The sequence below is a fragment of the Arvicola amphibius genome, chromosome 9 (genome assembly GCF_903992535.2).
Source record: "Arvicola amphibius chromosome 9, mArvAmp1.2, whole genome shotgun sequence".
Taxonomy (NCBI): domain Eukaryota; kingdom Metazoa; phylum Chordata; class Mammalia; order Rodentia; family Cricetidae; genus Arvicola; species Arvicola amphibius.
In genome coordinates, this window is record NC_052055.2 from 18,932,637 (window position 1) to 18,956,744 (window position 24,108).

The 24,108-nt window shown below is 48.6% G+C and overlaps 1 protein-coding gene across 1 annotated transcript in view; it reads left to right on the forward strand.

The window, feature by feature from the left end:
• The window catches only part of Zhx2 (zinc fingers and homeoboxes 2), a 141,247-nt gene that overhangs the window by 55,111 nt on the left and 62,028 nt on the right, over window positions 1-24,108 (forward strand). The window contains exon 2 of the mRNA XM_038342613.2: window positions 17,250-17,323. The gene's annotated coding sequence lies outside the window, so the exon portion shown is untranslated. The remainder of the gene's footprint in view (window positions 1-17,249; window positions 17,324-24,108) is intronic.

Here is a 24,108-nt window from a genome sequence, read left to right on the forward strand (position 1 = left end):
TTAGAATCTGTTGCCCAGAGCTGTTCTGGCCACCAGGGTTTCCTCGTGGCCACTGTATGGTCATAGTAGCAGTCAACTCAACTCAGAAAAACCCTAGACAAGGGGGAAGCTGCCAGAGAGCATTGGGACAGCAAGGCAGACAGGGTTTTTCTGAGGCTTTCAAGGTGGAGAGGTGGGATGGAGAGCGGGAAGGATTTTAGGGAGCCTGACTGCCATCCGCAAGTTTGTTCTTGGGTCTCGGAGTCTGAGAACCAGCTTCCTCATTGGAGACATGGGATTGGCAATCTCCGTCTCCAGAAGGAACTGTAACCAGTGAACACCAAATGTTTCCAGCAATGCTGCACCCTCATCGGGTGGTATTTTACCTCTACCTGGGTTGCCTCCTTGTATTGGTTACCTAGAGTTCTTATAACAAACTGTCATGAACTGAGTGTCTTAAAACATGAAATGAAGCCAGGCAGTGATGGCGCACGCATTTAATCCCAGCACTAGGAAAGCAAAAGCAGGCAGATCTCTGTGAGTTTGAGGCCAGCCTGGTCTACAAGAGCTAATTCCAGGACAGGCTCCAAAGCTACAGAGAAACCCTGTCTCGAAAAAAAAAAAAAAATGAATGAAATGAGCCAGTAGGGCTGGTGTTCAGTAAGCAGCAAACATTCAGCTCTTTCCATAATCCTCACTGGGCCATTATTCATTCATAATTATCATCGTTATTGCTAACTTTCATTGAGAGTTCCCAGACTTTACACAGCTAAAATAAACTTTTGTCCCAGGATGCAATGTATCAGGAAAGAATGAGACCTCTGTTAACACATGTTCAGTCAACAATTCGCACCTCTTTATCACCTTGCACACTCCGTTGCACATATCAGTTCTGGCTCTGGTTGCTCCATCATCAGCATCAGCCTGCCACCAACTTGACCCTGAGCACAGCCTCCAGGTACTGCCCCATTGTCCCTTTCATGGGGTGCTATCATGTTCTGATAGGTGTGGATGGTACCTCTGGAATCAAGTAGCGTGAACTTGAACGTCCAGCAGGATGGTGCTATTGCTTCTGGTTGCATCCCTCCTCAAACCAACTCCCTTTCATAGTCCCATGGAGCAGGGTAGCAGACGTTAGCCATCCTGCCCTCCCGCCTTCACGGCTTGCTTGCTCAGCCCACTCTCCAATTCCCACACACTCACAGATTAGCTCTTGTACAGGCACCCCGCAAGCCGCCGCTAGTGCAACCACCACCACACCTGTTAAGAAGTTGCAGAATGTTTTGCAAGTGCTCAAAGCCAGTATAGGTGGGGGATGGGAAGTGTGGGGTGGGTACGTGCTCATGGGGTGTTGAGGAGCCAGCACTGACTTCACCAAGAGGGCTGGAGAACTCACAGAGAATGAGATGGCACCATGATCACCATTTAGCATTCACATCAGGACAAGATCCCAGACTGGGTCTTCAGTAGACAGAAAGATGTAAGGATAGAAAATGCAACCAGGTTCTGAGCAATGGTCAGACAGCAAGCTCTATGGAGACCTGAAGGGGCCAGACCTGGTCGCATACACCTCTAATCCCAGCATTCAGGAGACAGAGGCAGGAGGATCCCTTACAAATTTGAGGCCAACTTGCTCTACATAACAAGTTCCAGGCCAGCCAGGGCTACACAGTGAGATTCTGTCTCAAAACAAGACTAAAATGAAGTAAACTAAAGACCTGGAGTGAAGCAGATCAGAGCCCACAGACTTTACTCCCTAGGTCAGCACACCAAGACACCTGGCCATTCCGTGGGCGTGTCCAAGAAGATATGAATCTGTAGATCTTTACAGTAAATAAAAAAATATGTTTGTCTATGGGAAAAGAAAAGATCATAAGCCAAATTCAGTGACCACCAACCCTAAACCTAAACCCTTCATTTGTTTCCTGTGTCACACGGAAATCCTTCTGTTAGGTCCCCCATCCAAGGATAGCACAATCAACTATGGCCGTCACTCTGCTGTAGCCCCTGACCTGTAACTGGTCCTGGCCTGCAGCATGTCTGCCTTGCCTTTACACTGGCTGTTTATCAACCTGAAATGGTCTTCTCCCAGATAACTCCGTGGGCTTCTGCCCCCACCCAGCCAATTCAGGTTCTGCTTAAAAGACAGCCTTCATGATTTATAGGCAGTCATTGGTTGCTAAGGGAGAGGGCCTCAGGGGGCCTCACCAGTCTCTGGGTTGCTGGGGATGGAGAGATGTTTTCTTCAGTGGTGTAGACACAGCTGAGGTGCTCCTGTTTAAGTAACCCCTCACCTGAACTCTCCAAGCAACTCGAAAGACTCTCACTGGCTCACAGAAACAAAAACGGGAAAATAGGAAGGGTGACGATTTGGAAAGAGGTAGGACATCATGGGAGGAAATAAACAGATAATAAAAGATGAATGGAACATTTTATACATTATATAGATGTATAAAAATGTTATAATTAGATGTTATCGTATGTAATTAGTATAGGCTAATAAGGTAAAGTATGAAATAGAAAAGATCCATCAAAACAGAATTTCCTGACCACTGGACGGTGAAACCCCCATGAACCTCTTCCATTTGTCTTGACTTTCCTTCCAAGCACCCATCATAACTGACGCTAGATGCTTATTTACTTGTTGAATTACCTGCCTTGTCCCTGTCTTTAAGACTCTACCAGGGGAAGGAGTTTGGGTTGATGGCTTGGGAGCCCCTGGCAGGTATCAGATTACGGTAAACATTTCCTAGCTGCAGGAATTCTTAAGGGCCAGGCTCTGGATTTGCATGAATTACCTCATATTTCCCAGTACTCTCATGGTGCTGGTGCTGTGAGAGCCTCATCTGTCAAGAGCTCAGAGAGTAAACACATCTCCTCCCACTACCAACTAGTAAATGTCAGCAGCAGGTCCTGAACCAACTAGTATTCTTCAAGACCCCACTTTTACCCATTGACTGCCAGGAGGCAGACATGAAAGGCATGTTCACGAACAATTTGGGGACGGAAGCACACCACATGCAAGTCCCAGGTCAAGGTGGCTGTGCTTAAGGGGGGTCTAAGCAAATCTCCCACACTCATTTCTCTCCTTTCTGCTTTGATTTTAAAACCTCGGAGACAATGTTTTTGTTGCCTTCCTGGAGGACTCAACTTGAAATGGCGGAGAAGTCTAAGAGGCAGCCCTTCATACAACAGTCGCCAGCAGAACTCGGTGATCCAGGTTACTCCGAGCTACACAAATGTGTCTTTTATCCCCAGAACTGACCAGTCCATCTCTGTGCCTGCGTTGGCATATTGTTTGAAATCAAATATTCCAACATCAGGTGGCACAAAGAGCGCTGGACTAGACTAAGTTGCTTTTTCTACACTACTAAAATAACTTGTGTCAGCAAACAAGAAAAGCGACTCTTATTTCCTTAATCTTATCAGACATCTGGGATGTTCCCAGCACTCTCTACTTATAACTGGTTCAACTCTCCAAGCCACTCCTGGGAGAAAGTACAGCTAGGAGCCCCAGTTAATACTGGGCACAGAAGATGTTCAGAAACTTTGCCAAGCCACGCAGCTACAATAAGATCAAGCTAGAGCCGAGCAGTCAGGCTTCTGCTGAGGACACATTGTAACAACACATTGCTCTAGTTTGTGCCTCTCAGCTTGGTGAATTGGGGGGAATGTACTTGATCAGACTTCCCAGCCTGAAACGCCTATGCTTTTGGAGACTGAGAATGTGGTGGGAGTTTTGAGTCATTGGTGTGAATGAAAAGCAAGGTGGAACGGGATGAGCCAGGCGCAGCTGAGGATGCTAAACGGAAAGGTCTGAGCCGCGGCTCCCTTTGATCAAGTTCTTGCTTGGGTCATGCTGTGCTACTACTGCCCATTATGTTTCCTTCTCTTCACGGTTTGTTGAAACCCGGCGCCCGCTTCCCCTTTGCGCGCTGCTATATAGGAGAAGGAAACTCGAAGTGTCTTGACTTCAGCCTTACATCTTTCCATGGCTCGTTCATAGAGACCCTGTCTACAAGCCCAGGGTTGTTATCCCTGGCATGGAAACAGAGACTAGAAAACAGAGAACTGACTTGGAATAGGTAGTCTAAGGTCACACCTTTTCCTACCTCCTGGGATTACTTCCTGGGTCCATCCCCAGGCCTTTTTCTATGTCAGTGTAATCACCTCGGTCTTCCATTATCCTCACCGCCTCCGCTGTTGCCACACCTCCGTGGGTACGAAGACACTGTGATGATAACTGATAACTGTCCTTTCGTGTGCCAGGGACTGTGCTGGGGACTCCTCCCTCTTGATTCCTTGTCATCTTCACGATACATATCCCTTTGGGATGCATAGCATTCCTGATGCCCACTTTATGCAGGAGTATAAAACCCCAAACCCTCACTTTACACAAAATAGCACAGAAGTAGCCAGACCAGCCCTTGATGGGTGCCATCTGTGACTCTGGGTCCTATAGGAGAAAGTCCAGATTCCTTGGTGTGGCATTCAAACCCTGTGTGCCCACTGCTTCTGCTGTGCTGAATGCCCTGACTTTCCTCCCTCCCCACCCTCTGGCAACCTTGCCGAGCCTGCTCAGCCACATCCTGCTCTGGCCCTGACGCTTGCAGCCACTCATCTTCCACGTCCCAGACAAACCCCACCCTCTCCATACAGTTTCCTCTCCCCAACTTCTCCCATAACCTGCTTTTTGGCCTCTGACTCTGCCCAGAGCACCCTCTGTGACTGTCAAACAGTCACAGAAAACATGGCCCTTCCCAGGGGCCTTCTGATTCCTTTCTGCCGTCTGACACATCATGCCAGACCAACAAAACGTATTTGTCACTGAGTTTGGGGCTCCTGGGGGCTCGTTGTGGCCCCATGTGTTTCTCTGCCTGCTGATGCCTAGATTGGGGAAAAGGAGGCAAGATATTTCCTGGCAATTTGGCTTGGTGGAAGGTATCTTTCTTATCCCTGGGTCCATGAAGAAAGTCTTAACAGTTCAAATCATGGGCTATCCTTCAGATAAATTCAAGTTTGATGGGCATCTCAGGCACTTATTTCCCAAAAGACCAAAGGGAACTACTGAGGTTTTAAGTTTTCAGAGCCTTACATTAAGATGGGGGCAGGGATAGCATTCACAGAATCTGTGTGTTTGGCCAGGTTAGTGCACACCCACAATGCCAGGCAACATAATTTAGTGTGTAGCCAAGGAGCCTTCACCAAATGCACTGACCTGGACCTCTTGGGGATTCTGGAAATCCAGTGAAGACAATCAACAGCATTTTCTCCCTCTTCCTCCCTCCTTCTCCTCCACTTCCTTCTTTTTTAGTTAGCACACAAAGCAGTGGGCTTCATGAAGGCATTTTCATACATGTGTCATTAAACTTGATTCCTGTTTGCCCATCCATACTATTATCTTCCCAACCCTTGCTCCCTCTTTTTCAGCCCAGTTCTCCCCCAATTATCCTCCACTCTGATTTTTGTCATATATATTCTATTATCCTTCTCTTGTTCATCTCACCCTAACACCTCTTTCTCCCCTCATAATCTCTGCTTTCATCACACACACACACACACACACACACACACACACACACAATCTATATACACTTAAATCGAGATTCCCCTATGAGAGAGAAAGCTTGCAATATTTCCTTTTTCTTGGGCTGGCTTATTTCATTTAGCATGGTGACCCTCGGCATAATTGATTTCCTTGCAAATGAAATAATTGCTTTCTTTGTAGCTGGGTAAAAATGTATATGTATGCATATATAGGTGAATATATATGATATAAATGAATATATGTATATATGAAATAAATGAATATCACAGTTTTATCCAGTCTCCTATTGGTGGGCATCTAGACTGGTTCCAGTTACCGAAATGCCAATAGCGTAGTCTTAAAAATCGATGCATAAATGTAATTTATATTTTGGGGTGGTATATCCAGGAGCAGCATAGCTGGATCATATAGTGGCTCTGTTTGGAGTTTTTTGAGGAGACACCATACTGATTCTCACAGTGGCTTCACCAGTTTCCATCCCCAGCAGCAGAGCAGAATCGAAGGGTCTCACATTCCCCACCACCTCACCAAGATGTGTGTGTGTGTGTGTGTGCGCGTGTGTGCGTGCGCGTGTGTGTGTGCGCACGCGTGTGTGCGTGTGTGTGTGCGCGTGTGTGTGTGCGTGCATGTGTGCATGTGTGTTTGTGCGTGTGTGTGTGCGCGTGTGTGTGTGCGCGCGCGTGCGCGCATTTGTGTGTGTGTGTGTGTGTGTGTGTGTGTGTGTGTGTTCCTTCTGCCTGGTGTGCAATAGAATTCAGAAGCAGCCCGCATTTCCCCGATGGTTAATTGGGTTGTGCATTTATTTTTGTTCTCTCAAATATTTATTGGCCATTTGTATTTCTTCTTTTGAGATCTGTCTATGCATTCAATGACCCACTTATTGATCTGATGATCTGGATTGTCTTTGGTGTTTAATTTTTGGAGATAGCAATGCCCTAGATAGATCCTAGATACTAATACCCTGTTAGATGTATAGTTGGCAGGCTTTCCCCCGTTCTGCATGGAGGTTGTCTCTTTGCTCCGGGATGGCTCCCTTTTCAGAGTTGCTCTTCTCAGGCACCTTTTGTTACTGGAGTGACAGATAACCCAGCAAGCCACTATTTGGAATAACGAACAAATCAGTAGTTTGAGAATAGACTATATGGCATAGTAAAGTTAAATTGATAGTCAGACAGGGGCCAAGGAGGAAGGTGGAAAGAAAGGTCAGGAAGGTCTTACTGGGGACATGACTTCAACCAGCGGTTAATGGCGGTATGAAGCCTCAGGCAGAGAATTCCAGGTAAAGGGGAGTGTACGTGTAAGAGCTAACTGTGGGCACACTTGATATCAAGCCCTGGTATCCTTGTGTTTTCTGTGGTTAGTACAAATGGCCTCCAGTCTGTAACAGGACTGAGATGCAAGCCATAACTGATTCTGAAAACGAGTAGCTGAGCGAAGGCGGGGAGGGGGGGGGAGGGCGGGGGGCGGAAGAGGCTGTTGGAGCAGAAACGATGATGATGGGGTGGGGTTATCTGGTATCTGAGGGACACCGAAATCTTAGGACAAGCCAGGCAAAGAGGCCCAAGCGCCATTTGGATGACATCAGTGTTGGCTGACAAAGGCAGCCTCCATTGTCCCTGCAGAGTGGGCAGGTTGTCAGTCCAAGAGAATGTTCTCTCCACTCAAGATGTACGGCCTTGGGCACCAATCCAGTGTGTGAGTCACTACCAGATGTACATCTTGTCAGGGAAAACTGTGGCCACAGAGAACTAGTCATGGGTTTCCAGAAACTTCCCGGGTAGGGGGCAAAGGGGTCCCTTTGGGGAAGATGTGCAGGAAGACGTGGGTCCCTGGATGGAGAGCTGATCTGCCCCTCTCAGGGTCCATCACTTGCTAAGACCCTGAGGTAGGGTGGACTGCGACCCCTGGACCAGCTGAGGCATGCCTGCCTCCTCTTCTCTTCTCATGCCATGCCCATAGCCTCCTGGACTTCCCAGAAGTCCACAGAGTGCATGAGAATTGAGTGGGGGGGAGTACTACCTGGGTCCTTATACCACAACTGTTTTCGACTCCAAGGACTTCTCCAAGTGAAGCTTCTCTGGCCCTTGATTCCCCTTATCTACAGAGGAGACAAACTGGGAGCTCTCCAAGATTCCACGAAACCTTTCCTTCACCTCCAGCCTTTTAGGCAGGAGAAGGTGAAGTCTTGTGTGCAGGCCCTTTCTCAGACACATACAAGGTTGGAGCTCTGCCCTAAACAGGTCTGCGCCTCTCCACTTGACTCTGACATCCTCCCCCCCTCCCCAGACCCTCTAGTTCCGAGATGCCTTCTTCCCCATCCCTCTCTGCCTGCACTTCTCTCCTGGTAGCCATGGAGGCTCGGTCACCACAGGAAAGACATTTCCACCTCAGGGAGAGGGGATGCTCACGCAGAACCAAGTTGGGAGCTCCAAGAGGCAGCACCATTAGGAAGCAAGACCTCCTCCTCTACCCACCTCCTGTTCGAACCCTGAGTCCTTTACCAGAATAAATGGTACCTCTACCACAAAGCCCTATAGTCATCCAAGCCAGCGCTGTCACCTTGGCAGGACCTCCCTGCCACGCCATTCCATGGTTCCACTGTGGATACTTTCACTTTATTTGTGCACAGATTCTAGATTCCCTAGAATCTCTCTTAAACTCACTGAAAGCAAGAACCAAGCTCCCCCCAACACCCCAATCCCCCAGCCCTCACCCTACCCACCCACCCACCCCCTTACCTACCCACCCCACCCCCTGCCACCATCGCGCATTCTTCCCACATCCACCACCAGCCTTCCCTTCCACACCCAATGCCGTGTTTGTACTTGAAGCGTTCGTTGGAGGGGTATTTATGGAGCAAACCTTTCTTCCATGCGGAAGAATTCTGCCCTTTTAGAATAAAAGGCGGGGTGTGTAGGAGCATCTGTGATCTCCGCCCCTTGTACAGTGTGAGAGCTGAGCAGGTCGTTAACACGTCGGTGCCTCGGTGTTCTCATCTGTAAATTAGGGATCATCGTGGCACCTGCCTGAGCAGCTGTGATGAGTTAAGGAGCCGTGCAGGCAGAGTGCTTCCTTCAGTGGCCAGCAGATGCTCGACAGCATCTGCGGAGCTGCTCAGTTTGGGTGGTCCTTGATACAGAATTGTATTTCCATTTTTAAAACTATACTGTGCTGCCTTGAAGTTCAAGTTTGGCATTGGCTTACTGCCAAATCTTTTCCAGGCCCTGCATTCCCTACAGTTACTATGTGTGTGCGCTGGCCAGTATGCAGTGTGCCCCTGGTTAAACTCTGCCCAGAGCAAGGCCAGGAACATGGGGGAGGGGGGAAGAAGGGTGAATGAAGCCTTGAGTCTTCAGTTTAACTCCTCGCCAGTTTGGGGGTCCCCGCTACATTAAGCACTCTTTACTCAATTCATGTGACTGAGCAAATTTGGACTGTGGAGAGAGGGCAGGAGAGAGAGAGAGAGAGAGAGAGAGAGACAGAGAGAGAGAGAGAGAGAGCTTCTCCAGCTATGAGTCAGCATTTTTGTGCTCTTGCACACACATTTAAAAAAAATGAGTTTAGTAAGAATCATTTATGAGGGTAAAGTGAAAACTTCTGGCAATTTTATTTTGACCCTGAAGGCAAGTAATACTTAAGCTATTTAATAAAGGGTTGGAAAGAAAGAGCAGCTGGGAAAACCCCACAGATAGCAGCTTTTCTCTTATTCCTACCCACTCTCGTTCGCTCGTAGGACAATCGAATTTCTGTGGGTTTACCTCGTGCCCCTGGAGGCCCAGATTTTTGTTAAATGTGGCCAAAAATAAGGGGTGTACAGAAGAAAGGGAACAGAGTCAGCATTTATTAGGTGCCCCAAGTTAAAGCAGTAGCTATGAGGGGCGAGAGCAGAACACTTAGAATCACAAACCTAATTATAATACAATTTAATCTCCACCCTATTTAGTTTCATAGATGACAGAATAAAGCATCTTGTCTCCAGCCACAAAGCTCTTGAATAAAAGACACCATATGTCAGTCCCTAGCCAGGAACATACCATCTCAGTGGACCAAAAAAATCAGGGTCCAGAGCCAGAGAGACAGGTACACCCAGGGGGGGGATGCCTGCAAGTCCTAGCATGTCATGACTTCCTTGGAGACCTGCACTCCAGTTACCTCTGTCACCCATCTTTGGTTCCTGCTTCTTGAAGATTCTGGAGAATTTCCCAGTTGATGCTGTCTCCGTTGGAGTTGTTTGTTTAAAGAAAGAAACCACTGCCCTCCCCGGGAGCTTGGGTTTCCAGCTCACTGTCTCCTGTGAAGGTTCAAGGTCCGCATGGCTTCCCAGTCTCCCAGCAGTGTGGAGAGCTGTAATCAGAGGTGTTTTCACGCCCCCACCCATTCCTACACACACACACACACACACACACCTGCCAAAGGCCAGAGTGGAGCTAGAAGCCCCAGACCAGACAAAAGGAGGCTTGAGCCAGGAGAATTCTTTCCTGCATAAATCAAACAGCACTGTGGTTCTGGAGATTTCAGAATTCTGGGCAGAGCTTCTCAAATTATGGGGCACCTGGATAAAGAGGAGACCGCTTTCCAATCAAGAGACACTTCTGACAGACCCCAAGCCTGGACCCCGACACAGAATCCACGTCACGGGTGACCTCCCTTCTCTCCACTTACTTAAGGCTTTCAGGTGCCACACTGATTACCTCCCAGGCTCTGGGGCAGCCAGAGCCTACACGAGGAACCCACTCCTTCCTTGGCAGGACTTTCATGCCCTGTCTGCTGCATGTGTCTCAGGACTCACCTTAATCTGTGGTGGCCTCATGTGCCCTCTTTGCAATCTTGGCCCCCTCTGAACTGTGCTAGGATCAGCACAATAATGGCTTTGATGGCTTTGTCCCAGTTCTGGTGAAGCTAGGGTTCACCTGATCCACAGCTTGGCCTGCAGTCTGTGCCCCTGTAAAGATATAGTGAGAGAACAAAGAAACAGCCTGGAACAAAATGGTTTTACCGCTCCCTGGTGTGGGGTGTATCAAGTGTTGACTGCACTTGACAGCTCTGAAGAGAAATTTCTCCCTCCTCCATTGTGGCTACATGTGTAGGCTCATGTTTTTGCAGGGGTATACTTATGCATGTGTGCATCCATATGCACGCACATGTCTGTGGAGGCCAGAAATCAGCCTCTGGTATAGGCTGCCTGGCACTGACCACCTTGCTTTGTTTTTAAGATAGGTGCTCTTGCTGGGTCTCAGTGGTTAAGCTAAGATAACTGAGCAGTGAGCCCCAATTGATAATTCTCCTGTCTCCATCTCCCCAATGCTAGGATTACAAGCATGGGCACCACTATGCATGGCTTCCCCCTGCTTTTTTTCTCAGGTGTATGTATGTGATGTGTGTGTGTGTGTGTGTGTGTGTGTGTGTGTGTGTGTGTTCCATGTATGTGGTTCATATGTATGCATGTGTGTGTCTATGTATGTGGAGACCTGAAGTTGATGTCAGGAATATTGAATATTTCCACCTTATTCACTGAGGCAGGGTCTCCTGGTCAAATCAAGAGCTGGAACACTGCTTACCCCAAGAATCCTGTCTCCACCTTCTAAGGATTCACAGACAAGCTTTCACGTGCAGCCAGCATTTACTCAGGTTCTGGGATCTCGGCTTTGGTTCCCTTGCTTTCAAGACAAGAACTTTAACTACAGGGTCGTCTTACCCCTTGGTTTTCTCCATAGGGGCTATGGATGGAGCTCAGGTCCTAATGCTCACATGGCGGACATCTTACCAGCAAATGCAAATCAGTTCTAGAATATGATTCCGTTCTCATCCATTGTCAAGATGTCAAGCTGCATCCATGAATCTCAGGGTGATTCTCAGCTTAGCTCTCCTCTAGGGGATGTGAGCTGAAGATGTTGGTGGGAGAATGACCCAGTATTCCAGGAACTTTGGGCACAGGGTCAAGCTTGAAGAGACAGTTACTGAGGAAGACGGAAGGATGACTCAGGCCTGAGCTCCAATTCCCTCAGACTTGGCTTGCCATCCATGAGATGAGTACATGAACAGCTCTTCATCAGAGTTGTGGGGAAGAGAAAAAACATGAGCCGTGGCTTGGTGGGCAGCACTCTCAGTGATGATGCTCTTCAGAATTGAAGGCTGGTGTTGTGAGTGGCATGGGATAGCACCTGGAACAGGATTTTATGTCCACACTTCCAGCTCGTGGAATGATAACCGAGCTGAGGCTCTACAGAAGCTATCTTAGATGCCAGCCTTCTGCTCCTGGTTCTAACCTGGGTTGGGTCCAGCCAGAGCCCAGAGCTCTCTCCTCTGTGCCATTCTTCTCTGTATGATGCTTTTGCCTCGGGGTGTAATAGCAGGTTTATCTGATCAGCGTTTCTTACTGCCAAGGAACATGTTTGCTAAATGAATGTGAAATGAGCTATCTCAGCAGAGGGTGTCTCTCTTCGATAAACCTTTAAAGTACCCCCTGTCTTTAAAGTGCCAAGCAGCTTGACTAGGTCCAAAGGCAAAATGGGGAGTCATGTGAGGAAAATTCCATCACCATGGTTTTTTTTTTTCTCAGTAGCATTTTGCTCTATAGGGTCAATGCAGCAAGGCAGGCCAGGAAGGCAGGAAACAATACATATTTGGAGGTCCAAGGGCACTGCAGTCTTTCATTCATTTGTACTCTCCCGAGGCACTCAGTCATTCATACACAGTCACCACCACCCAGCATCCCTCCCACACTGGAGGAGGTGGTGAGCTGTGTACGTGGCCCCCCCCGAGGTGCCAGAAAGAAGTGATCATCGAAGACGAAGGGGCTGTGCAAGAGCGGCAGTACTGGACCCAGGGCCAGCGCCTTCTGTGTCTAAGCACTGTGCCACCCGCCATACTGGTCAGAACCAATGTCTCTCTGGAAGGAAGGTGTGCAGCTGTGTTCGTGGATAAACCAGAGCACAGAACTCATTCTGTGAACCTCTCCTGCCTTGAGAGTCCCTGCCAGTGGGACCCCAGCCAAATCACTGGGCTACTCTGTGCTCAAGTGGCTGCCTGCTCAGTTTTAAACGATAACAATACTGTCGATAATAAGAGGTGCAGACACAGGGTGTATGCAGGTCTATGCAATACCTCTATCAGACTTCAGGGTGAGATGGTAGTAACCGGTGTAGGAAGGAGGCAGAATGTTTGAGAGAGTGACCTAGCCCAGCCACAGTGCTGACCAGGGCATAGGGAGCCGGAAGACATCGGTAAGTCAGAACACAGTGTGACAAGTTAGGGTGGGGAGAGGACAGCAGGGGCTTTGGGGTCACGAGGCAGGGGAATGACCTTTATCCAGACAGTAAAGGAATGCTCTCATCTTCCACTACCTCAATGTGCTCGAGCTTTCTCACAATCAATTATATATATATTTGTCCTTTCCCCTCTTATACTGTTTCTTAAGGGTAGGAACTCGGCATAGCTGAAGTGGTGCCTTAACTGTGAAGAGCTCTTGATGCTCTTCCAGAAGAGTTTGACTCCCAGCACCGACATCAGGTGCATTTACACACACACACACACACACACACACACAATGAATGTAGGATGTTAAAGGTTGACCATTTTACTTGGCCAGTAAACATTTTTGATAGCTGTATGTGCCTGATTCTATGCTCAGCATCAGATAGACGTCAATAAAACATAGTGTGTGTGTTCAATATTTAATAGCACTGTGAACTACACATTGAAGTCATTTGTAGATATTAGTGCCTACAGTGTAACGTCCACAATGCAGGCAGTTCTATATATTAATAAATTAGCGTGGACATTAATAGACATTCTGCAGTCTCAAAAACTGGAAACTCAGAGCTTTGGGGGACATCAGACTCCTCACGACACAAAGCGTGGTTCAGACAAGAATAGCATAGTTCCAGTGAGAATCACAGCAGCTAATGCAGTGTGATACATTTTAAAATTAAAAACAATGAATAAACACAATGAGAACTCAACCTGAATCACCATAAGATGGCGTTTTGAAAACCAAAGGGTGGTATGTGCAGAATGACTCCATCCTCTTTGAATTTGTATATGTTTGGTTTTTTTGAAACTGGGTCTAATCCTGTAGCCCAGACTGGCTTTGAACTCACTACGTAGCCCAGGCTGGCCTCAAACTCACAGTGGTCTTGCCAGCTCACCCTTCCAAGTGTAGGGTTACAAACATGAGCCAGTATACCCTGCTCTAAATGGAACACCCATGTCACACTGACCCCGTGAAGTTCAGGGTTCATCTCGGAAAAGGAGGCAGAGCAACTTTAAGAGCAGGAGGGAATCGGAGTCTGCAGCAAGAGTATTTGCCAGACATGACATCACAGTGGCCATGACCACATGCACAAGACCAACATAAGATCAAGCCAGCTGGAATCCTAGCATGGATAGGGGAGGAGCTCATGAAGCCCCACCCATATCTATGGAACTGACAGCTGCTAGGGGGAAAGTCAGTGTTCTTTAGGGATGCAGGACCTAAGAAGTGACCCGTGCTCCGTATGGTTCTGCCCATGCGCATACAGGCAGTACTAAGTGTATTCAGTGGCAAAGAAAAAAAAAAGCACATGAAACTGGAAGAAGAAGGTGGTAGTGGAGAAAGCTGGGTATTAGAGGGAAATAAATGAAGGATGAATTTGATCAAAATATATTATATGCATGTAAGGAATTCTCAGACGGTTTCCTGTAACAGGGGAGAAGTTGAGGGAAGGTGTCTAGAGAAGGATTGAGGATGAGAAGGTTGAAGAAGTATGTACAAGCCACAGGAAACCAGATGACAGAGCAGCTACAGGCTTTGCCGGGATGAGGCTGAGGTGGACAGCTTTACTCGGTTTTTGCATGCGGTTTGGGAAAGCCTTCTGAAACTCCGTGTGACCACAACTGAGTCAAGGAGGCACCGAGCTTGAGGCATGCGGGCGTGCAGTGTGGTGCACTGTGTTCAGTTGTCCGGGCCCTTTGCACCCCACCACTGGCGTGTGATGGGGCAGAATATTTGTGTGAACCAAGGAAACATCTGTGTTTTATTGACAGGGCTCCCTGTGTGTCTTAGAGGAGCAAACTTACCTAGGAACCACGTACAGAAGAACTAATGATGTAATCAGCTCTTTGTAGCTTTAGCTTTAGATTCTGGACCTGCAGATTGGATGAACCACAGATCCAAAATACTGGGGGGGGGGGGGGAGCAAGCATCATGCCTATGGCAAATATGTACAGGCCTTTTCTTGTCATTATGCAATACATGACACCAACTGGTCACCTAACATGTATATCCTATTAAGCATCGTAAGTCATCTAAAATGATGGAAAGTGTATAGAAGTATCTGGGAAGATTAAATGTAAATGCTATGCCTTTTTACACACCTGGGGCATCCAGTGATTTTAATTCCCAGGGAAGGTCTCGCAACCAATCCCTCGTGGGTGATATTCCTAACCTTTAAATCAAGGATGCGGCTGGTGACTTGAGATTAAGAAAGGTAACAGTCATGAACCCTATGTGAGTTGTGAACTTTCTTTACCTTTATCCATGAGTCCCATGAGAACCCACCTTAGAATGAAAGATTCGGGGAAAAATATGGAGTTGGATGTCACTAATCAAGAGGGGGACAAAGGAACAACTGTGAGGGACATCCCTTCCCCCATCAAGGCTAGCTAGATGCCTCTGGTCATACATCTGAACCTGGAATCAGAGACTCGCAGCCCCCAGCTGCCTGAAAGAGCACTTCCCAAGAGTCACTGCCTGAACCCTTTGAGGGATGGGGAGGGCTCTTCTCAGGGACAGGTAGTTCTGTGAGCACTGGGCAAAGGGTTAGAATTGCTCAGAATCAATTAGACACTGTTGTGTGAAGTTCCCCTGAATGGTCCAAGACCTGGGAATTTCACCAGCTCTTGGCATAACTGAGAAGGGACACTGTCCCTATATTCGTGTCCCTTCCCCCTTGGAGAGTTCTGCAGTGCCAACCCTGGCCTGAGGTCACCCCACCCCTACCCCACCCCTGCAACCCCCACATGTAGTGGTAAGCTGCGGACAGGCCTGCTTTTCATCCCGCCCGGCTCCCGCATGGTCAGCTTTACACCCGAAATAATTACACGGAAACTGTATTCTTTTAAATACTGCCTGGCCCATTAATTTCAGCCTCTTATTAGCTAATTCTCACATCTTCTCTAACTCATATCTAATAATCTGTGTAGCACCACAAAGTGGTGTCTTACCAGGAAAGATTCTAGCATACGTCCATCTTGGGCTGGAGCTTCGTTGCATCTCTCTCCCTGAGGAGAGGCATCGTGGTCTCACTTAGGAGAGGCGTGGCATCTGACTGAGCCATCTACCTCACTTCCTTCTTCCTGTTCTGTCTACTCCGCCCACCTAAGGGCTGGCCAATCAAATGGGCCAAGGCAGTTTCTTTATTGAAATCAGCACAAACAGAAGACTCTCCCACATCACCCACACTTCTGCAGACTGCTTTTCCCCAGACCACTCTTACTAAGCATGGCCTGCCAGTCCCTCTCCCTTTACTTCCCCTCACTGATAGTGTGGTAGAAGGACTGCCGTTTCCAGAAGCAAACAGAAATGGCTCGAATACACTCTACCACTCACCGGTTCAATTGCCATGGCAGCCAACTGTTGCTTCGCTAGGCCATTTCCTCCTCGCCTGGAGACCAGTCACACAGACTTCTTCCCATGAAGGAGAGAATAATACAGCACATTTTACAGCGCGTGCCCAGGAGCCGTCTACGGGTCTTGTTAAAATGCTGGTTCTGAATCCCCCGCTCTAAGACTGTCTACCCGGCCATACTCGTGCAGGGCGATTTTGCTTCTTGCTATTCAAAGGAACATGTCTTCAGAACAGCAAGAGTCCTGCCCGGCTGTGTCAAGAGCAAGTGTGGGGAGCGTGGTAGAGATTCGATGAACGTGAACTACAACCCCATGATCCTCCTCACCCCAGTCAAAAGTCGTCCCTATGAGAAAAGAGAAACTTCCATTCACCTGAGAGTTCATAAGGAAACAAGAAAAAACAAGCGGGCTTTTGAGGGGCCTAGATATGGGGTGCAGGGGAGAGTCCACACATGTTCATAAGGCACCCCCACTGGCTGGCTGCAGAGCCCCGGGGGGCCCAGGCCGCAACTCGCCCTGTTGGGAACACATCAGCAGAGCCAGGCACACGCCCTATTCTGCCAGCTCCAGTTCTCCTGAGGAATTTTCAAAGCACACAGGGTGTGTTTGGCAGGAATCTCTCAATACGCTTTGGGGCCTTCTGTTTTAAGGACTACAGTATCTTTTTCGCTTGAGGCCTGAGCAGTGAGTGTCCCCCTTTGCTGATACCAAAAAGAGGCCCTGGACAGCCTGCTGCTGGTGGCGGGCAGGGGAGATTCAAGGAGACTCTAGGTGAGGCTACAGAAGCCCAAACCCCCTTCTGCACCCAAGCGATCTGCCTTTGGTTTCACCCTCCTAAAAATTCTTCTTTGCCACAAACTGCTGACTCATCCAGGGTTGGGGTCTTTTTTTTTTTTTTTTTTTTTTTTAACTCTTCTTTCTCTGGCTCAGAATTGCCACAAAGTCTAGAGATTGTAAAATTGCCTTGATGAACAGTCTGGGTCCTTATATTATGGGTTCATTTGTATCGTCCCACCTCCATCCCAGTTTCCCTGTGGCTCAGTCCTGCTGGGAAAGAAGAGTTGGATACCCAGTGGCTCTGCCCTGCTTCTCACACCAAGATTCTCTTCTTCGCAGGTCTCCGTGCACTGGCTGCTTTGGGCATCAGGCTGCAAGACTCCCAGGATGTAAGCAACACGGGACAGACACTGGTAAGTGACGCTGTCTTTGGTGGTGGTCACACAAAGGGTAGGAGCTGCCTGGGAAGGGCGACCCTGCCACTGTGTTTCCGTTCATGGGCACCTGGACATAACACCGAGCCAAGCTGCCAGGTGTGAACCTCTCAAAGTCTGCTGGCTTCCTGCCAGGGCTTCCCTCCCTCGATGCCATGAGCCTGCAGGTGACTGGCTCGCCCCTCCCTGCACAGATGACAGCAACTCAGACTTCCAGGCCAAGGGCATATTTTTAGAGTTATGTTTAGAAAAAAAAAGTCAGAACAGAGTACATACTGCCTGGCTCAGTCAGTAGGCAAAGCCACTCTTGCACAGCTAAAGTATTAGCCCTGGTTGGAAGGAGCAGGGAGGCTGAAGGATGCTGTTGATGCCTTGGCCTAAGCAAAACTCCCTGACCAAAGAGATATGCTCAAATGCATGGAAAACTCGGGTCGATAGTGGGTTCCCTGTCAGGGGCAGAGGTCAAGGAGAAGCTGGACAAATGTCCCCAGAAGACACTGAAGCAACAGGCTGTGATTGAGCAGGGTTGGGCACTCTCTCCTGTGATGGCCTAGAACCTCTGAGGAACAGGATCTAGTGAGGTCTGAGGAAGCCTGGAGGAAGGCACGAACATAAGCACGCAGCAATTCTTCTGCTTCCAGCAACCATCACAGAGACTCCTGAGTGAGATGAGCTTGGGTCTCTCCTGTGCCCTGATGTCACCAGCTGGTGTGGTGCAGCCTTCATGCATCCCTGTGAATCCCGAACACCTGGTGAGCGTGATGGGCAGACAGGATGCAAAGCATGATGGGAGGTTTTCTGGGGGATGTCTCAACTGCTCCCCCCTCCCAATAGCACTTCCAAATAACTTCCTGTTAGGCACACCCTCAGAGGATTTGGTCCAAGATCCTGACTGCACAGAGTAGAAGAAAAGGCCTAGGAACCATGTAAAAAGGGACCACCCTCTGCTCAGTTCCCAGAGTCCACAAGAGGCATAAGTGGGAAGGCCCAAGGAGGTAGACACCAGAGATATGGGGATGGCTTTTTCCAGAAGCTTGGGTCTTTTGGCAGGGCCAAGACTTATCCCATATGCTCAGGTGACCAAACCCGTACCTGCTGGACAGGAGAGAAATGGGGCTCCAGACCCAAATGAGGATGTTCGCCATTAGTGAGATCCAAGTTGCAGGCCAGAGTACAAGTGACCAGCTGCTGTGCCCTCAGGGTGGTGCTGGGAAGCATTCCCTAGGCCCTAGAGCAGTGGTTCTCAACCTTCCTAATGCTGTGACCTTTAATACAGTCCCTCATGTTATGTGACCCCCACCACAAAGTTATTTTTGTTGCTACCTCATAACTATAATTTATATATTATAACTCATAGTTACAATTTATATATTACTGTTACAAATTGTAATATAAATATCTGATATATCTGATGATCTTAGGCAATCCCTGTGGAAGGGTCATTTGACTCGGAAAGGGGTCCAAACCCACAGCTTGAGAACGGCATGTCCTAGAGGGGGCTCTGGGATGGCGCTTTTCCTGTCTTGGAAACTGTTGGCCTGGATGAAGAGCAAATGTTTGGCAGCAGTTGTGTGCAGAGTGTGTATTCAACTGAGTCCTGGACACTGTTTTTGGGCAGAAAGGGGAGAGGATGGAAAGGGAAAATGGAGGAAGGAGGCGGGACAGTGACTAGGAGTCCTGTCCCAGAGCTGGGAGGAATTCTGTGTCCTTCCATGCACAGGCCCTGGCACACAGAGGTGCTCAGCGAATGGCCATCAGTGGTGTTGACGAGGAGGGAATTCACAGAATGGTATGTGTGTTGAAGGGAAGGGGCCCCAGTAGACTGCTTCATGGCCTTGGGCATGTTGCTGGGCTCTCTGTACATCCTCCTCCACATCTGATAAATGGGATCAGGGACAAACCTTACCGTGTGATCCTAGGATCCAGTGACTGGTATAAAGCTGCCTGTCCCTGTGCAGGGCAGGAAATAACAAGGATCTCACCACTGTTGTGCTCATTCAGGGTGTCATGTGGGCCGGAGGTAAAGCAGGGGCTGTATCAGAGGCTCTGGTGTAGCTGCATGATGGAGCCAGGATGCAGTTACTTGCTCTGAGTTCGTTCTCTAAACGTGAAGATGCTACGAGGGGACCGTCGATGGGTGTGCACCATCGCTGCTGTCTCCTTCCTGGGGTCCTTCCTGTGTCTGACCCTGCTCCAAAGTCTGTTGCCAGCTTCAGGCTCCAGGGAACCTGGTGTGGCTCCATGTCCAATATCCCTCCGCTTACCATCTCGGGTAAAGAAAGGAAGTGGAAGCCTTTCACTTAGCTTTCTTCTTTTCCTGCGTTTCCTGCTAAGGAGCTATAGCAGGTGCCAGACTGCAATGTGTCTCTCTATGTGGAAAGTGAGCTAAAAGTGTGTGTGTGTGTGTGTGTGTGTGTGTGTGTGTGTGTGTGTATCACTGCAAAACAAAGAAAAGGATTACTAGTCTATAGAAATTGTATATTGGTCCATTTTCAGTTGCTATAAGAGAAAATATGAATCTGAGGAATGTATGAAGAAAAGGGGATTATTTAGTTCAGAGTTTTAGAGACTGAATGACCAAGATCAAGTATCCTAACCCATTTGACTTCTTGGTGGATGGTATCACCATGGCAAGAGCATACGTGGAAGAGACATATGGCGTGACAGGAAGCCAGAGATGAGAGAATCGGGCTTATTCTTATTTTCTCACCTTACTCTCCCTAGAACTCAGAGAGGCCCTGAGAGAACTACACTGATCTCTTCCAAGGGTGGCACTCCCGATGACCTAATCACCTCCCATTAGGCCACACCTCTTAGACGCCCCACCCATCAGCATCACAGCCCTGGAGGACAACCTTTTTGATGGCTGCCCTCACACACCAGACGATGGTGCATGACAGCCATCTGGTCCCTTCCAAGAAGAACATCTTGACTTCAGAAAGAGCCTGACCAATGTTCAGGGCCCGCTGGGTTTTCTCAACTATGAATGCACCTAAAAATTGTCCCTTAGTGGTGACTTCGATGACCCTTGCAGCCAGAGCTGTGCTGCAGTAGTGGGCCAGCAGTGGTAAAGCAGGTAGTCGGGATTTGAAGGGCATTGTCTTGACTCTCTCGCCCGTCCACAGATGTAGAGCCAGCATAGCTGTGGTCCTCCGACATATGTGGGAGTACAGGTTTGGGGGAGCAGGTCACTCGTCGCAGTACACAGTGCCAAGATTTGACCTGGCAACCTGGTTCCAAACTTCTTTACTTTGCCTCTCTGTTACTGCCATTAGCTCTCTATGGGCATATGAAGCCCTGCCCCCCCAACCCCTGATTTGCTTTCCTGGCTCTTTTCCGCCAACTTTGGCAAAAACTCCTTTTCACAGTAAAAGGGCAAATGAAAAACAGAAGATCTGTCAGAAACAGCTCTGACCTAAACAGCTAGAATGCATTTTGGCATTCATTCATTTGTTCATCTGTCCGTCCATCCATCCAACAAGCACAACTTAGCCCCACTACCTCATGAGAGCCCACATCTTTGGCACTGACAGCTGCAGACTCCACGTTCCTGGATCCTCCAGAGTCATTGTCACCAGATAGCTCAAGGGGGTGCTTACTGCAGAGTGCAAAGCACTTGATTAATATGCTGCAATTTGGGCCGCACTCGGCTGTTCCAGCACCCCCACCCAACTCTGTTACCATGACGACATTATTTTAGCAAACAGCTCTTTAATATTTAATGAAAATTACACTCTGACAGGCGGATAGAACAACTGCACTACAGAGGGCTTGGAGCGGTCCACGAGGACAACTTTGCACAAAGCCATCAGTCCCCTGCTCCCTGTATGCTGTTTGTCACCAGGAAATGTGGGTGTTCTGGGGCCAGGAGCCACTGTTATGCCAGACACGGGTTATGCACAGCAATGGAAGGTTGTCACTTTTTTTCAAATGCAGGATGTCACACCGGCTCCACGAGGACAGGGCAGCGTGATAGCATTATTAAATACGGCTTTCCACACCGAACCGCTGACCCACCTCCTAGCTGGGCTGAGGCTGCTGAGAGCCTTTCTGCTTCCTGTATCTTGAGTCCAAACTGAATTGTAAGACAGCATGTGCAGAGAGAGCCCAGGGTGTGCTCGCCAGGCTGAGAACCAGCCTTTGCCTCCTCGTCAAAGCACCATCTGTCCGGCCCATTGATTCGGTAGCAGCAGGTGCAGGGATTAGGCGATCCAGACCCCTGCCTCAAAGGGGTGTGCTGAGTGAGACAAGACCACCCTCAGGCCACCTCCATCGTTGTGTCGGTCTGTGTGCCAGGCGCTGTGCTAAGCTCTCGTTGCGATCTAGATCCACAATGAGAAGGGTGGATGGATAACTAAAATGGAGAGACCAATGTAATGGCCTCACAGCTGTGTGTTCTTGGGTAGGTTTTCTAAATTCTCTGTGCCTCAGTTTCCTTGCCCATCAAGTGGGAAAATAGCACACTCTTCATTAAGAGTTGCAATGAGGTTCAAAATGCCATAAATACATGAGAAGACCTAGAAATAATAATTAAAAAAGAGTATTTAAAACAGTGGGAGATACCAAGCAGGAAATACACACTAAATAGGGTTTCCTTTTCTGTGTTACCAAGTATGCAATTATAGGAACTAACATGTACTGAATGCTTACTCTACTCCAACCCCAAGGCTGAGTTGGAGTCATACAATGACCTCACTAAGATTTCACAGGCAAGTTTGTGAGACTATGTCGTCATCATCATCGTCCTCACTTGGCAAATGAGGAAACTGAGGTGACATGGGATCACAAGGCCTCTAGATGCAGCTTTAAGAACTGGCTAGGTAAGTAGCCGTAGACTGCGTGGAAGCCTTACATGTGTGCAGACAGGGAGGAGCTCAAGCATGGAGGAGCAGCTGCGAAGAGCAGCCTGCGGCAGCAGATATGAGCTGCATCTGAAGGAGGAAGCATGGTCTGCCTCGACTGTTGAAGAGCCAGATTCTTGGCACCAGCAGGAAGCTCGTCTCAAACAGATATGACTTGTTTATTTAGAGTAGTCATTGGATTTTTATTAAAATAAATGGATTGGGAGAGGAAGAAGGGGACAGAAGGGAGGGTATAAAACTTGTAGTTTTCTGTTTTCTACTCTCAGGATTCCATTGAGTGGAACACCACAAGAATGTCTGTATAGGGTGTGTGTGTGTCTGTGTGTGCGTGTGTGTGTGTGTGTGTGTGTGTGTGTGTAAAATAACAGCTCCTTCCAGTTGCTTTCCAGAGCAAAGAGACAAGCAGAGAAAGGAAAATCCAACTTGTGCAATAAAACACGGATGAAGTCATACAGTTATAACATGCTCCAGTTTTTAAAATCCCTTCTCTGGCCATTTTGGTTATTTATTCCCGTGGTAGTGCTTTGTAACAAAAGCTTCATTGGCGGGCAGTAGGACATGCTCAGTCAGCTCCCAGATCTGAAGGGTACAATGGATGGCCTCTCTGGGATGAGATGGCTTCCATATTTGAGATCAGTTTAGGGGTTTGAGATCTTGGCTGTCCTTGTCATTGAACACTGACTGTGTTCAATGCCATCCCTCAACTGGGATGACAGGAGACAAAACTGTATAAGTAATTCACCCTGCAAAGGCTTACCAGAGTGTGACTTCATGGTAGTGACAGGACAAAGAGAAGGTGCCTCAGTTACTATCACTAGTCAGCATCCACTCTCCCAGAGCCAATCACGAAACAGTCTCAGGGAAAGGGCCCCACTGGGCCGTGTCACCAAACAGACACAGGGGGGTGTAATGACTGAGCTATTGCCCAACCATAGTGTGGTCACTGTGCTTTCATGGGGGGCGGGAGGAGAGCCCTAGGCCCAAGACAGTGTGTGGCTTCCAGATGTCCCACCATGGCAGGGCTGGGGTGTGGACACAAGCTGACTGGCTGGTCCAAAGCTGGTATACTCTCCCACTTCTGCTCAGTAGGAAGAAGCCCAGAAACGGAATTAAAATATAGTTGCTATTGTCCCTTTGAAACTAGAGATCCAGCTGCCCCTAAGGGAGAACATGACTTGTGGAAGCCATGCCATAGACAGCAGGCCACAGCCCCGGGATCATGCAAACCCAGTGCTATCTGTAGTCTGATCTTAAGACTGTGGGGATTTTAACTGGTAAATCCTGTGGGCCTCCAAGAAACTACCGAGATGGGAGAGATAACCTGAGTGACTCAGAATGATGGTTCATCTTCATTGTCAGCTTTTGAAATCACCTGGGAGACACAGTGCTGGTGATGTCAGTGAGGGCATTCCTGGAGAGATTCACCTGAAAAGGAAGGACCCACCCTGAATGTGGGCAGCGCCATGCATCATGGGCTTCAGTCCCAGCCTGAAAAAAAAAATGGAGAGAGTAGGCTGACACCAGCATCCATGCGTCTCTGCTTTTAGTTGGAAGCAGACTCCTTGTGACCTGTGGTGTCACATTCTCCATGCTTCCCCTACCATGATGGACACTGTCCCCCTCAAACAACCCCTCAAACTCAGAGCAAAAAAATCAACCCTTCCTTCCTCAAGTTGCGCTTTGCCAAGAATTGGGTCACAGTGACAAGTTAAGTCACCCAGAGCTATGGCGTCCTCTAAGTCCCAACACTGGATATTGACACCCAGTGGCCAACTTGACCGAGGTCCTTCTGTGCTGGAGTGACATTTCTGCTGTGTGAACCCGGGTTAAAGGACTGGAAGGAGCTAGACTGGAGTAAGCAGCTGCCACTCTTAGCACAGCTTGCCGGTCTGTTAAGCCCTT